This window comes from Belonocnema kinseyi, chromosome 9, assembly GCF_010883055.1.
Source record: "Belonocnema kinseyi isolate 2016_QV_RU_SX_M_011 chromosome 9, B_treatae_v1, whole genome shotgun sequence".
NCBI lineage: Eukaryota > Metazoa > Arthropoda > Insecta > Hymenoptera > Cynipidae > Belonocnema > Belonocnema kinseyi.
The window spans coordinates 83,944,588-83,957,028 of NC_046665.1; the positions used below are offsets into that span (position 1 = coordinate 83,944,588).

Here is a 12,441-nt window from a genome sequence, read left to right on the forward strand (position 1 = left end):
TAGCTGTGAATATCTTATAAAGCGTGTTCAGACAAGTTATTGGCCTGTAGTTCTTTGGGTCAGCTAAGTTACCTATTTTCGGCAGGAGTATTGTGCGCCCTTTCACCAACCACTCTGGAATCGGCTCTTCGGACTTCAAATATGAGGTGAAAATACGGGCCAAATGCTAATGGGTTGAAGAAAACTTCTTCCACCAGAAGGTTTTGATACAATCTGGTCCCGGTGCGGAATAGTTCTTCATCCCTCTTAATACTTTTTTCACCTCCTCAGTAGTGATGGGTGGTCATTCTTTATCAAGTGTTATGCGGGCAACACATAACTCCTTGAAGCTATTTATATTTCCTGAGTCTTCGTCCAGTCTATTCAGCAGCTTTGACTTGTTAAGTGTGTGATAACGGGTCCGGAGTTCGCGCGCGAACTTTCGAACCTTGGCGGTAAAATCCCTGCCAGATGTGATGTAGTCAATCTCACATTGAATGCGGGACGCGTACTGTCTTGCCCAGCCTATCTTTATAGCAAGTTAATGCATTCGTCTTTTGGTCTTATGATCAGCCGTTGGTTTTGTTTTACGGTTCGCATCGGCCAAAGCTCTCGCTGCATTATACACACAATAATTGATAGCCCAGAGGTCGGATTCACCAGAAAAATGTCCACGAAGCTCGTCGTCCATTTCAACCAGATCTTTAAGCTTGAGAGAAACCTTGGCGTTGATGTTTCTCCGGGTCGTAAAGCATCGCTCTTCAACTATTGGATGCCTACCAGCGGTTGGTCTTAGTGTCGCCTCTCTTTCTTTGTTGCCGGCTTGTTCCAGCTGTGGTAGCGTAGACGTTCCGCTTACATAGCCCCTTTTACGGAGTAGTTCAGCATGGTTTCGCAGACGTTGATGCGAAAAGTGCGATAGCTCAGGGTGTTTCTCGCACCACAGAGCATGCAGCCGTGCCATGTAACCCCGTTCACGGGCCACACTCGCATCGTAGCAGTCTAGCAAGTCGTGATTTAGTTGCTCCGTCAACCCAAAGGTCACGAGATCCCGCCGATCCATCGCATTGAATCCATTTTCATTGGCTCCCCCAGCTCTAGATTGGTCGGCACTGTTGGCCGACCTATTGTCGGCAGCCCTGCGCGTTCTGTTGTTTTGAACCGCACTTACTATAACTATGTTTGGTGTTGTCATTGTTGTTCCCACGAGAAGCTAGGGAAAGGGGTTCGTTCATCCTTGTAGAGCTCCGCATGCAAGGATAAGGCTGCGTACTCTGAGAGATCGCCCAGTATCCCAGAGTCACCGTTCTAGACACCTCACCCAGGTGCCATTCAGCTTTCGGCACGGTTTTCACAACTCCGCTTGGGGATTAATTCCTTCGGGACCACCCCTGGACAATTGTCCGCGACTGCCTATTTATTTTTGTAACCATATTCAGCAGAAGCCCTTGGTACAGAGACCCTCTATCCGCAACCCGAGGACGCGTTCGGTGGCTTTGGCATAGGCCCTTCAGTTGTTTATAGTGTAAATAAAGTAAGGGATGCTAATCTGACTGACAAACACCACGCACAGTGGTCAGGAATAGGAATTTACTGTTCAAAATCGCCCACAGGTCGTATTTCTTAACCGATTTAAGTTTTTCTTTTAGAAATGCTCACCAATTAATTTCAAAGAGAATTGTCGTTTGATTTTTTTAAATTTTTTCACACAGCAACAATATATAAACAACTATAGTGACAAAATTGACCATTTTAGCTTTGTGCATGTTTATCTGAAGAAAAATACAGATAGAAACTCACTATCAGCCGGAATTATTGCACATGCATTCATAGAACATAATTAATTTTAATATTATTTAACTTCATTATTATAAAAAATTTCTATAAACAAATTCTTTATAAACGAGTTTTTCTCATAGCTGAATTGATTTTTCTGAACAAAAGTGATTCACAGGTGACTTTAAAGCCATTTATATACTTTAAGCTTTATCAAACATAAACAATATAGATTGTTTATAACAATTTAGTTAAACAAGTCTTCTAATCGGCCGTTTCCTCGTAGAAAAAAATATTTTTTTCTTCAATAATTATTAGAGTGACATTTATTGCGGTGACTAACCAACGAAATTAAATAAAGAATAATTTATATAATTATTATAAGCAATTTTTTTAACAAAACTATGATTTATTTTTTTTACATGCAAAAAGGACGGGTTTCCACTGAAATTATCCGACAATGAACTAATAGTGATTCCAAAATTGGATATAGGACATTAAATAATAATTTGCGTAATTGTTAATAACAATTTCTGTATAAAGTGTCCTTAGCAATAACACTGTACTTGCGTTTTTAGAAGTCACCTATGTTTCATTTGTTTTATGCAACTTTCTGAAAAATAAATGAGGAACAAGTGAAAATACGGTGCAATAACGCTGTACTTGTGTATTCAGAAGTCACTTATCTTTCAATTGTTTTGTACGTAACTTCATGAGGAAACGGCCGTTTAGGAGACTTGTTTAACTAAATTGTTATAAACAATCTATATTGTTTATATTTGATAAAGCTTAAAGTATATAAATGGCTTTAAAGACAATTATGAATCACTTTTGTTCAGAAAAATCAATTCAGCTATGGGAAAAACTCGTTTATAAAGAATTTCTTTATAGAAATGTTTATAAAAACAATAGTTGTTAACTCATGCTAATTTTTTTTTACAAATTATGACTCTCATGAAAAATATTAGCAACTAGCGTGAAATAAACGATTTTTCTATGATAAAAAAAACACTAATAAGAATTTGTTTATAAAAATTGTTTATAATGATTAAGTTACATATTATTAAAATTAATTATGTTCTATGAATGCATGTGCAATAATTCCGGCTGATAGTGAGTTTCCATCTGTATTTTTTCTTGAGATAAAAATTCACAAAGCTAAAATGGTCAATTTTGTGACTATATTTGTTTATATATTGTTGCTCTGTAAAAAAAATTAAGAAAAGCAAATCACATTTCTCTTAAAAATTAATTGCTGAGCATTTAAAAAAAAAAACTTTTAAATCGGTTAAGAAATACGACCTGTGGGCGATTATGAACAGTAAATTCCTATTCCAGACTACTGTGCCACATGGTGTATCATGGGCATACATGAAATTAGTTTGTCGAATGTCAGTAATAAACGAAGAGAAGTATTTTTCTTCCTGCTTATAATCAATTGACACTGTGGGGTAATTCACGATAAAATGTCATAAGCTAAAAATTAAGTTGGCCCTCATTCTTATAGAACTGAATACCATGGGAGGACCCAACAACCATTTTTTTTGTTAACTAGGAACTAATGCTTTGATCAGTTATTTTGCAGCCTTGAATGTGAGCATGATATAGGGAAAAAATAGTTGGTGCTCTAGAAGTCCTTCCTTTAAAAAAAATTATTATTTATTTTATTCATCTCCTTAATATAAAGAGAATTGTTTCTTATGGTTTTTTCGGAACCCCCTTAATACACTCTATAACATATATTTTAACCATCATGATTGGTAAAGTTTTTGAGAAAATTTGATATTTTGATATTTCAATATTTGCTTATAACTTTTGTAAAGATTTTTTTTAGTTGACACTTGGGGTGAGTTTTATCTTATAGGGGTAGTCACTTGTCCCCGCAATATGGATCACATCCGAGCGGGGGCACCCAGACCATGCTTATCCTGCTACGGCTTTTGGACCTATTTTCATTATCATATTCGTATTTAGCGTGTTAAAATAAAGAATAAAATACATAGGTATTTTGAGCTTTCAAATAATCGAAGGTTTTACTTTTTGGAACTTTATCCGTGTTTTAGATAAATAGGGGCCTAAATAGTATGTGAGAAAGATCAATCTGTTTTCCGGTTTTGGTTAATTTTCGATTCTTAAATTTCACTTTCTGCAAGCTTTAGGAAATTGAGTGGCAAAAATTAAAGCTTTGGCATTTTAAAGTTGAAAATCTTCGCTTTCAAATGAGACTAAGATAATGTTAAAGTATTTACTGGTTCTCGATTTAGGATAAGAAATGTGAAAGCGTGTCCAAGAAGAAAATCAGTCGGCAGGGTGGCTTACCTTCTTTGCATCAATAAAAGATTTTAACGATAGAAAAGGATCTATGATAAAAATAATTTTTTTTATGAATTTACTTACAGAGATAACCTAGGGTTTCTATTAGAACCGATCTTAGGTTTCGACGAGAGCTGCAACAAAAAGGAACATCCAGTTTTGACTGTGTGATCAATGGTCTTCCTCGAGGAATATCATATTTACTTTCTTTATTGTAGGCTGTTCACTTGCCAATGAATTAAAAATTAAAAAAAAAACTCTTAAGTTAAAAAACTGTAAAAAATCTGTTGTGTGACCAGATGACATTTAACTTTGGGGAAATTAAAGAACTAACTGGTATCCTACACACAGAAAATCGCCGATCCTCCAATGTACACCGAAATCGGTGTTCAATAGAGTTGCAACAAATTTGAGCCACACAGGTTCATTCGGAGAATCTAGGGGAAAAGCATCATTCAGACACTGTTTTTTCTCATCCAGTGCAACGTGAAGTGTCGTCTACAAACTGTAAGTCATCTGTCAAGATCATTTTGTCGGTCGTTATTTAAGTGAAACAGATGTTAATAAGGAGGTAAGTTATAATAATAATTACCGAACTTTTTATTTCCTCCCATTTACCACCTACTAAATAGTCTTGGAATAAAAATAGTACTTGGCGTGATGTAATATTCAAATGTTAGGTTAGTCCACGAAGGAATAATAAGGAAACCCAACTGCCAGTGGGAAGCCATCTGAAACTGGCAATAGATACATTACCGTAAGTGATACGCACCTTACAGGAAGATCTTAGATTTGAGTGCGCAGGTGCGCAGTTGTCCTCTTCCTATACATGGAAAAGTGTCGAGTGAGAAAGTTTGTCAAATTGACGAAAGTAAGAGATTGTGTTCTTTTACTGATCATCATACAAAAGATACACGAAATAAATATATGAACAGTATTTTCGGTACTTGTTTGAAAAATGTGTGAACAGATTTTGAGAAGGAAACGTATAGGTAAGTACCTTTTAAATTTGTAATATAAATAGGCTAAAGATTCTCAAGGCTCTGAGAGGCTCTGAGAAATACTCCACAGGTACTGAGGTGGATATATTTAAACTTTAAAGGTCCAGGTCGCTCGTTTAAATGTTTTAAAGGCTTTAAAATGTCCTTTCCGAAATTGAAATAAAAATACGATCATAAATAACAAGCAGAGGGTCCTTTGTTAAGCTTTCGGATTAAAATTTAGAAAAAGATTTTTTTAAATTTCATAGTAAATCTCATGGCTTAGAACAAATTTCTGACACTTGCATCAAAACAAACAAACAGAACCTCTCAACTTACGTCAATTTGACAAATTTTCTCACTCGTAAACTTTTCCATGTATAGGAAGAGGACAACTGCGCACCTGCGCACTCAAATCTAAGATCTTCCTGTAATGTGCGTATCACTTACGGTAATGTTTCTATTGCCAAGTGGGGGAACGGAGTTAGGTCTCATTATTTATTCGTGGGTTAGTCAAAACCTACTATATGACATTCAAACCACCAAAGCCGGGAAGTACAAACTAAGTCGTGACCGTCTGCATCGAAATTGATGCCTGGTCGTTCGAAAAAATTTCCACTAGATTTTCTGCGGAATTTTAAAGGTACCTTAGATATCTAAGCTTGCAGTGGCTAGAGTAGGGATGTAAATTTGCATGAAACTTTAGCCTGATGAAAAGTTTCATGAAACATTGGGAGTTTCGTGAAACACTGCAATATTTCAAATATAGCGGCGGAAACATTCAAACTGATAAGATAAAAGCCTATTAGGAATTTTCACTTCAATAAACAGCTAACTTCACTTCGTAGATTGCTGAGGGGAAAATAAGGGACCAAATGTATGGGATTCAATTCATTTTTTCCCTATTTTGCTAACAACTTCGTAAAAGGTAATTTTTTCTATATAAATGTAATTAAAAGATAGCTTTTATTTTTTAATTACTATTTAATAAAATAATAAAATAATAATAATGATGATCAATTACAAATATATTACAGAAATAAAGTTTTGTTCCATGCATTTGATCCCTTTTCCCCCTTCAGCTTTTAACAAAGTGAAGTTAGCTGATGGTTGAAGTGAAAATACCTAATTGAGGCTTGCATATCCCAACTTTTTCCTGCCGGCTGATTTGATTTATTTTTCCGGTTTATACTGTGGACCAATGATGCCAATGTTGGCACCCTGAGCTACTGCGCTTGCGTTAGGGTTGACCGCTCATTGGCCGCACTTGGTGCGCGATAAAAAATTACATTAAAAAACAATTCTTGTAACTTAAGTAAATAATTATTAAAATATCCACAAGGATATATACAAATTGTGTAACTTTGATTTCAGGCAAAAAAATACAACACATATATTATACCATATTAATAACAATTTATTTTCAGTGAATTCCAAAGACCAAATTATATTTTACAAAACATTTAATTTAAAAAGAAATTTCTTGGAAAAGTGATTGAAAATAATTATTTATAAGTTTTTAATATTTTGTATGTATTTTTCTGGGAATTCATATAATTATATAACCTATAAATACATCAATTATCACGACTACATTGTAGTTATGCTTTCTTTTTTTTATTTCAAGCGTCGTTTTGTAACGTCTCAATCAAAAAGAACAATCTGAAATTTTGTTTTAGAATTATTCAAATATTATCACTATTATATTCTGCAATTAGCTTCTATATATCAAGTTGCTGAAATATCATATGGTATTTAAAAAAATGTATCTATTAACAAATATTTTGAGAAATATTAGTCTTTCAAATTCAATGAAAATAAACTGTTATTCATCAAATATATATGTTATAAATTTTTTTCTTATCTGAAATCAAAAGTTGCACAATTTGTATACATTTTTGTGTATATTTTAATAATTATTTATTTAAATTACAAGAATTGTTTTTCAATGTAATTTTGAATCGCGCTTCAAAGGGTAGGCAACCAGCGCTCAGCCCTAACGCACGCATGAATGAAAATTATTATAATTTTATTATTGCATTAAATAGTCTCCAAAAAAGAAAAACTGTTTTTCAACTGCACTTATACAGAAAAATTTCTTTCTACGAAGATATTAGAAAAATAGAGCAAAAATTAACCGATTCCCATGCATTTGGTCAATTGTTAACCCCTCAGTATTCAACGAAGTGTAGTGAGCTAGTGATTGGAGTGAAAATGCCTTATTGTATATGTAGACGGTCATGACTTTTTCTATTCATCCCGGCTTTAGTTTAAATGTCGACGGGCATGACTAACCTAACTTTTGGAAGTTGCATTAGGAAGTTGTAATTTTATTCTAAGTGACTGGTACGCCCTATTAAATGAAAGAAATTTGAAAATTAGGTAAATATTGTTTCAGTTGGTTTCCTTATTAACAATTATTTAGGCTAATATCGCAAAGCGAATAGTTGCTTTGACAGGTATTCAGGTGGCTGACAGCGTGATTCAGAACTCCACAGCTCTGCATGAGCCAAAATTCAGTCTCCAAATGATACTTTCCCCTAGATGTCCACATGGGCACCTACGTTCAGAGGAATACATTTGAGACTTGAAAACTCTCTCAAATGATCATTGCGAGCCCAATGAAATTTGAGCTGCAACAAATTTAACACCAGCGTTTCTCTGTGTAGTTATAAGTATTAAACTGATTATAAATACTATTTTTTAATCCTATGTTCTATTATATAAAAACATATAACTAGCAGAACCTATAATAGGGATCTTGCATGAAATGCGATACAAAAATGTGATACAAAAATGTGATACAAAAATGTGATACTTTATTACCTCATTATTATATTCCAAGAAGAAAGAATTTTTTATTGAGCAAGAAAGATGTTTTTTCTTAATAAAGATTGAATATTGCTCCTGGTCGTTGCAATTTTTACCAAATTTTGGCTATATCTGTGTGACGTCATTCTTAACGGGGAAATTGAAACTACCTAAATTATTCAAATATAAAAAAAGTATACATGGGTTTTTAAAATTTCATTTCAATGTATAAATATCTCGAAACGGTCTTAATGTATTCTTATAAAACAATAATTACGAAGAAAAGAATTGAAATATTCTGTCCAAATAGTTTCTGCCCATTGTAGACGTGTTTGTGTGTTTTGCGGAAAACGAATAAAAAATTTGTTCGGATCTTTGTCCTACCTAAAATCTCATCCAGCCACAAAACATTTCTTAGCTAATAATTTAACTTTCTTAAGAAAACACTAATTTCAAAATCCATTATTGGTTTATAACTTTGACCCCGCTTGATTCGGCTTTTATTTCCGATTTATCGTTTTTGAGCATTGATCGGTTAACTTAAATAATCAGCTGGATCAGCTGTCAAGTAGAAAGTCGAGACGGCCGTGAAACTTGATTAGTCAACATTTTGAAAAGTAACATGCAACATCCCCTATTGGACGCCAGTAAGTTTCTCGGGATAAAATATTGTTGCTTTTTTGATTTTCACCCATATATTGTTTTTATTGAAAGGTATTAGATAATTATATAAATTTGTATTGTTTTTTAACATGCACTGTGACGCAATGCTATGAATAGTATTCTTAATTTGGTCCAACATTATTTTCGGGAGATCGATGAGCAGCATTGTCTTGATGTGATTGAAGTACATGCATGTAGGTGGGATCGGGCAACACTATGACATGCTCTCGAGGATGACGAACTGCATTATTTTGTGCATCGAAGCCGGTATTGTAATAACGTCTTATAGGAACATGCAGGGGAGTGCCATCGGGCATTAGTACGATGTGGTCTCGAGGGTGAACCACAGCTTTATTTTGGGGAGCTCGAAGAACAGTATTCTCATGAGTTCTTATAGGAACATGCAGAGGAGTGCCATCCGGCATTAGTATGATGTGGTCCCGAGGGTGAGAGACAGCATTCTTTTGGGGAGCTCGAAGAACAGTATTCTCTTGAGGTCTTGTAGGAACATGCAGGGGAGTGCCATCGGGCAATAATGTAAGATGCTCTTGTACTCGACGTGTATTATTATGTTCTACAGAAGTATCTACAGGCCTACTTGCATTTAATTCTGTAAGAAAAATATTGAGAATTATTACAATTTATATGCTTTTCTAATTGAAGAATCTTAAGTTTTGAGAGATTGAAGTTAGAAATCGAAGGGTTTCAAGTTCGATATCATCTACATCACTAGGAAACGAAATCCCTAAAATTTAAAGTGTCCTCGTACCTAAATGCCATAACGAGTTTTTCGCAATTTACAGGGTCCGGATTTGGACCTGGATCTGGACCCTTAAGAATTTAAAAAAGGGTGCACAGAAAAAACGGTATTCTAATATTAAGAGCGTCATATTCTTACAGGCATATTCTAAACAAAGGAAGAAAATATTATTAAAACGAGAATATGATTGGAAAAGAACAAATGCGCAAAGGAAAATGCGCTTTACTCTGTTCAATAATTCCTAATTTGTGTTGTGTGTTTGTGTTACTGTTGCGTTCAGATAGACAAGAATATTTATTATTAAAGTAAGACAGCCTCCATTTTACATAAGGAATATATTCTTGGCGCCTATTGAAGTTGCAAATATTCTTCAACTTAGTGAGAAATTCTTAAAATTAGAATATCGTTTTCAGTGTGCAAACAAATTAAAGTTTTAAATCTGGTCTTTTCTTAACTTGATCCCAGTGATTGGGACTGTTGAGAAAAAAATCCAGGTATGACCACTCTAGGCTTAGACCTAAATTTTCAGCTAGCTTCAAACATAGGTTCATGTCTGTCGGATTTTTACATTATCATCCTAGTGAGATGCACAGAAAATCGCCGATCTTCCATTGTACACCGAAATCGGTGTTCAAATGAGTTGCAACACATTTGAGCTACACAGGTTCATTCGGAGAATCTAGGGGAAAGTATCATTTAGACACTGTTTTTTCTCGTCCAGAGCAACGTGAAGTGACGTCTACAAACTGATAGTCACCTGTCAAGATGATTTTGTCGCACGTTTTTTGAGTGAAATAGATGTTGTTAAGCAGGTAAGTTATAATAATAATAATTACCTAACGTTTTATTTCTTCCCATTTAACAGTGACTGTTAGTGTCTTGGAATAAAAATTGTACTTGGCGTGATATAATATTCAAATCTTAGGTTAGTCAAAATCTACATGACATTCAAACCACCAAAGCCGGGATGTAAAAAATAATTCGTGGCCGTATGCATCTTAATTGATGCCTGTTTGTTCGAAGAAATTTTCTCTAGATTTTCTGTATTCAAAAAAGTGAAGTTAGCTGGTGGTTGAAGTGAAAATGCCTAATTGTATACGTAGACGGTCATGACTTTTTCTACACATCCCGGCTTTACTTTAGATATCGACGACTATGACTAACCTAACATTTGGAAGATGCATCAGGAAGTTATCATTTTATCCTGAGTGACTAGTACACACTGTCAAATGAAAGAAAGTTGAAAATTAGGTAAATATTATTTCAATTAGTTTCCTTATTACAAATTATTTAGTCTAATATCGCAATGCGAATAGTTGCTTTGATAAGTGTTCAGGTGGCTGACAGCGCGTTTCAGCACTCCACAACTCTCGGCTTGTTGGTTGTTGTCATATCTTCACTTTTTGAGACTCCTGAATAAGAAAAAACGATTTTTGTGAAGGTATCTGACCATTTTTTGATACAACTGATAGTTTTTGTTTTAATCGTGACGAAGTTTTGAAAAAAAATAACAAATTCCATTTTGCGGCCAAACTATGCGACATAAAAATAGTCCAAACAACAAATGGTTACTTTTAAGATGTACTACGAAGTCGCGTTTAACATTTTTCTAATAGAACATACGATTTTTCTTTAAACAGTTTTAAACATCAGATATAACAAAAAGAATAAAAAAGAACATAGTGATTTAGAAAAGTTCTAAAAAGTCGCCTCTAAACATTTTTGTATAGAACTCACCGTTTTTCTTTTAAACTTTGAAAGTCCTTTTAACAAGTTGAAAATTTAAATTTTTATGATTAAATAATTTATGAGACAATTATATAAATATGTGTAAAATATCGAGCGTGAAGTGAAGTCTGACAGAGCCTTAAGTTACATTTTTCAACTTTGTTTTTTTTTACCATTTTTTAGTCATAATAAATAGTTAGATTATTTGTTATTCCTTGATAACTAAGCTATCAAGATCTTAAAATAATTTGAAGTATTAGGCAATATTTCAGATTTTAAAAACGATTAGAATAATTTCTCTTTCGAGTAGACGTTCGTACGCTATTTTTATTGAAAATAGTAAAATATTTAATGCTTCTCAAACATTAATGAATAATGAATATAATTTAATTTAAAAAATATAAAAATCCTAGCTTACATAAAACTATGTCTTAACCTAGGTCTGAATACAGATCACACCTGGGTTTTCTTCTCATTTGAAAAACTTGAAGCAAATCTTAAGAACAGAATCAAATAAAATACCAGTTCAAATAGAATATTGAAAGAATTGGAACATTTCTTAGAAATATAATTATTATATTATAAATATAGTACACTTACCAATATTATTAAGAAAAATCAGGAGTGTAGTAATAAGTAGAGTATTAATAACGATTTTCATCGTTTCTACGTAGATTGTAGATAGATTGTGTGGCTGATGACTTTCTGGAAGATGCTCAGTTCTATTTATACTGAATTTTAAAGTCTGATTATTCGGATTTGTTAGATATACTACCTGCAAAACATTCAGAATTATTAAAAATGATAATATGTCTAGACTACATGGTAAGCGCAATAAATAAAAAAATTTAATTTGAGAATAAAAAAGCGAATAATGGCTTTAATCATTATAAAGTGCGGCACTTTTTTCAATTCTCTACAATTCTTCTAGATTCTATTTAAAAGAAGTATGATCCGACGTGTCAGCTACGAAAAATCTAAGACCGAATTCTATTGAAAAGTAGCGCACGAGAACCCTAATTATGCCTACATAATTTATAGCCCACTGAGTAATTGCAATTTAAATTTTTTTTATTTTTCTTAACTTTGTGCCAACACTCAGAAGGAAATTTTTTGAAAATGAAAGCAGTGTAGGTGACACGTACAATTTAGAGTAGGGCTTCCTTATTGTTTCAGGTCAGTGACAAATGTTACATCATCGCGCTATTTTATTTAATTTTTATATTTTTCACTTTTCCGATTTACATAACTTTTTTTAATTACTCTATACACTTATTATATTTATTTATTTATACCGCTATGAACTGCAAACAGTTTATCCTACAGAATAATTCAAGAGGCAAAAAGGTGATATTTTTACTCAGAAATGCAAAAATTATGTTATAAAATTTATTTATGAATAAATAGTAAAATTGTAAGAAACAAATGGCT

The 12,441-nt window shown here is 33.5% G+C and overlaps 1 protein-coding gene across 1 annotated transcript in view; it reads right to left on the reverse strand.

Moving 5' to 3' along the window:
* The window catches only part of LOC117180616, a 24,655-nt gene extending 13,028 nt beyond the window's left edge, over positions 1–11,627 (reverse strand). Inside the window, exons 1-2 of the mRNA XM_033373106.1 lie at positions 11,611–11,627; positions 4,153–4,202 (exon numbers count right to left, since the gene is read on the reverse strand). The gene's annotated coding sequence lies outside the window, so the exon portion shown is untranslated. The remainder of the gene's footprint in view (positions 1–4,152; positions 4,203–11,610) is intronic.
* Positions 11,628–12,441: the final 814 nt, after the last annotated feature.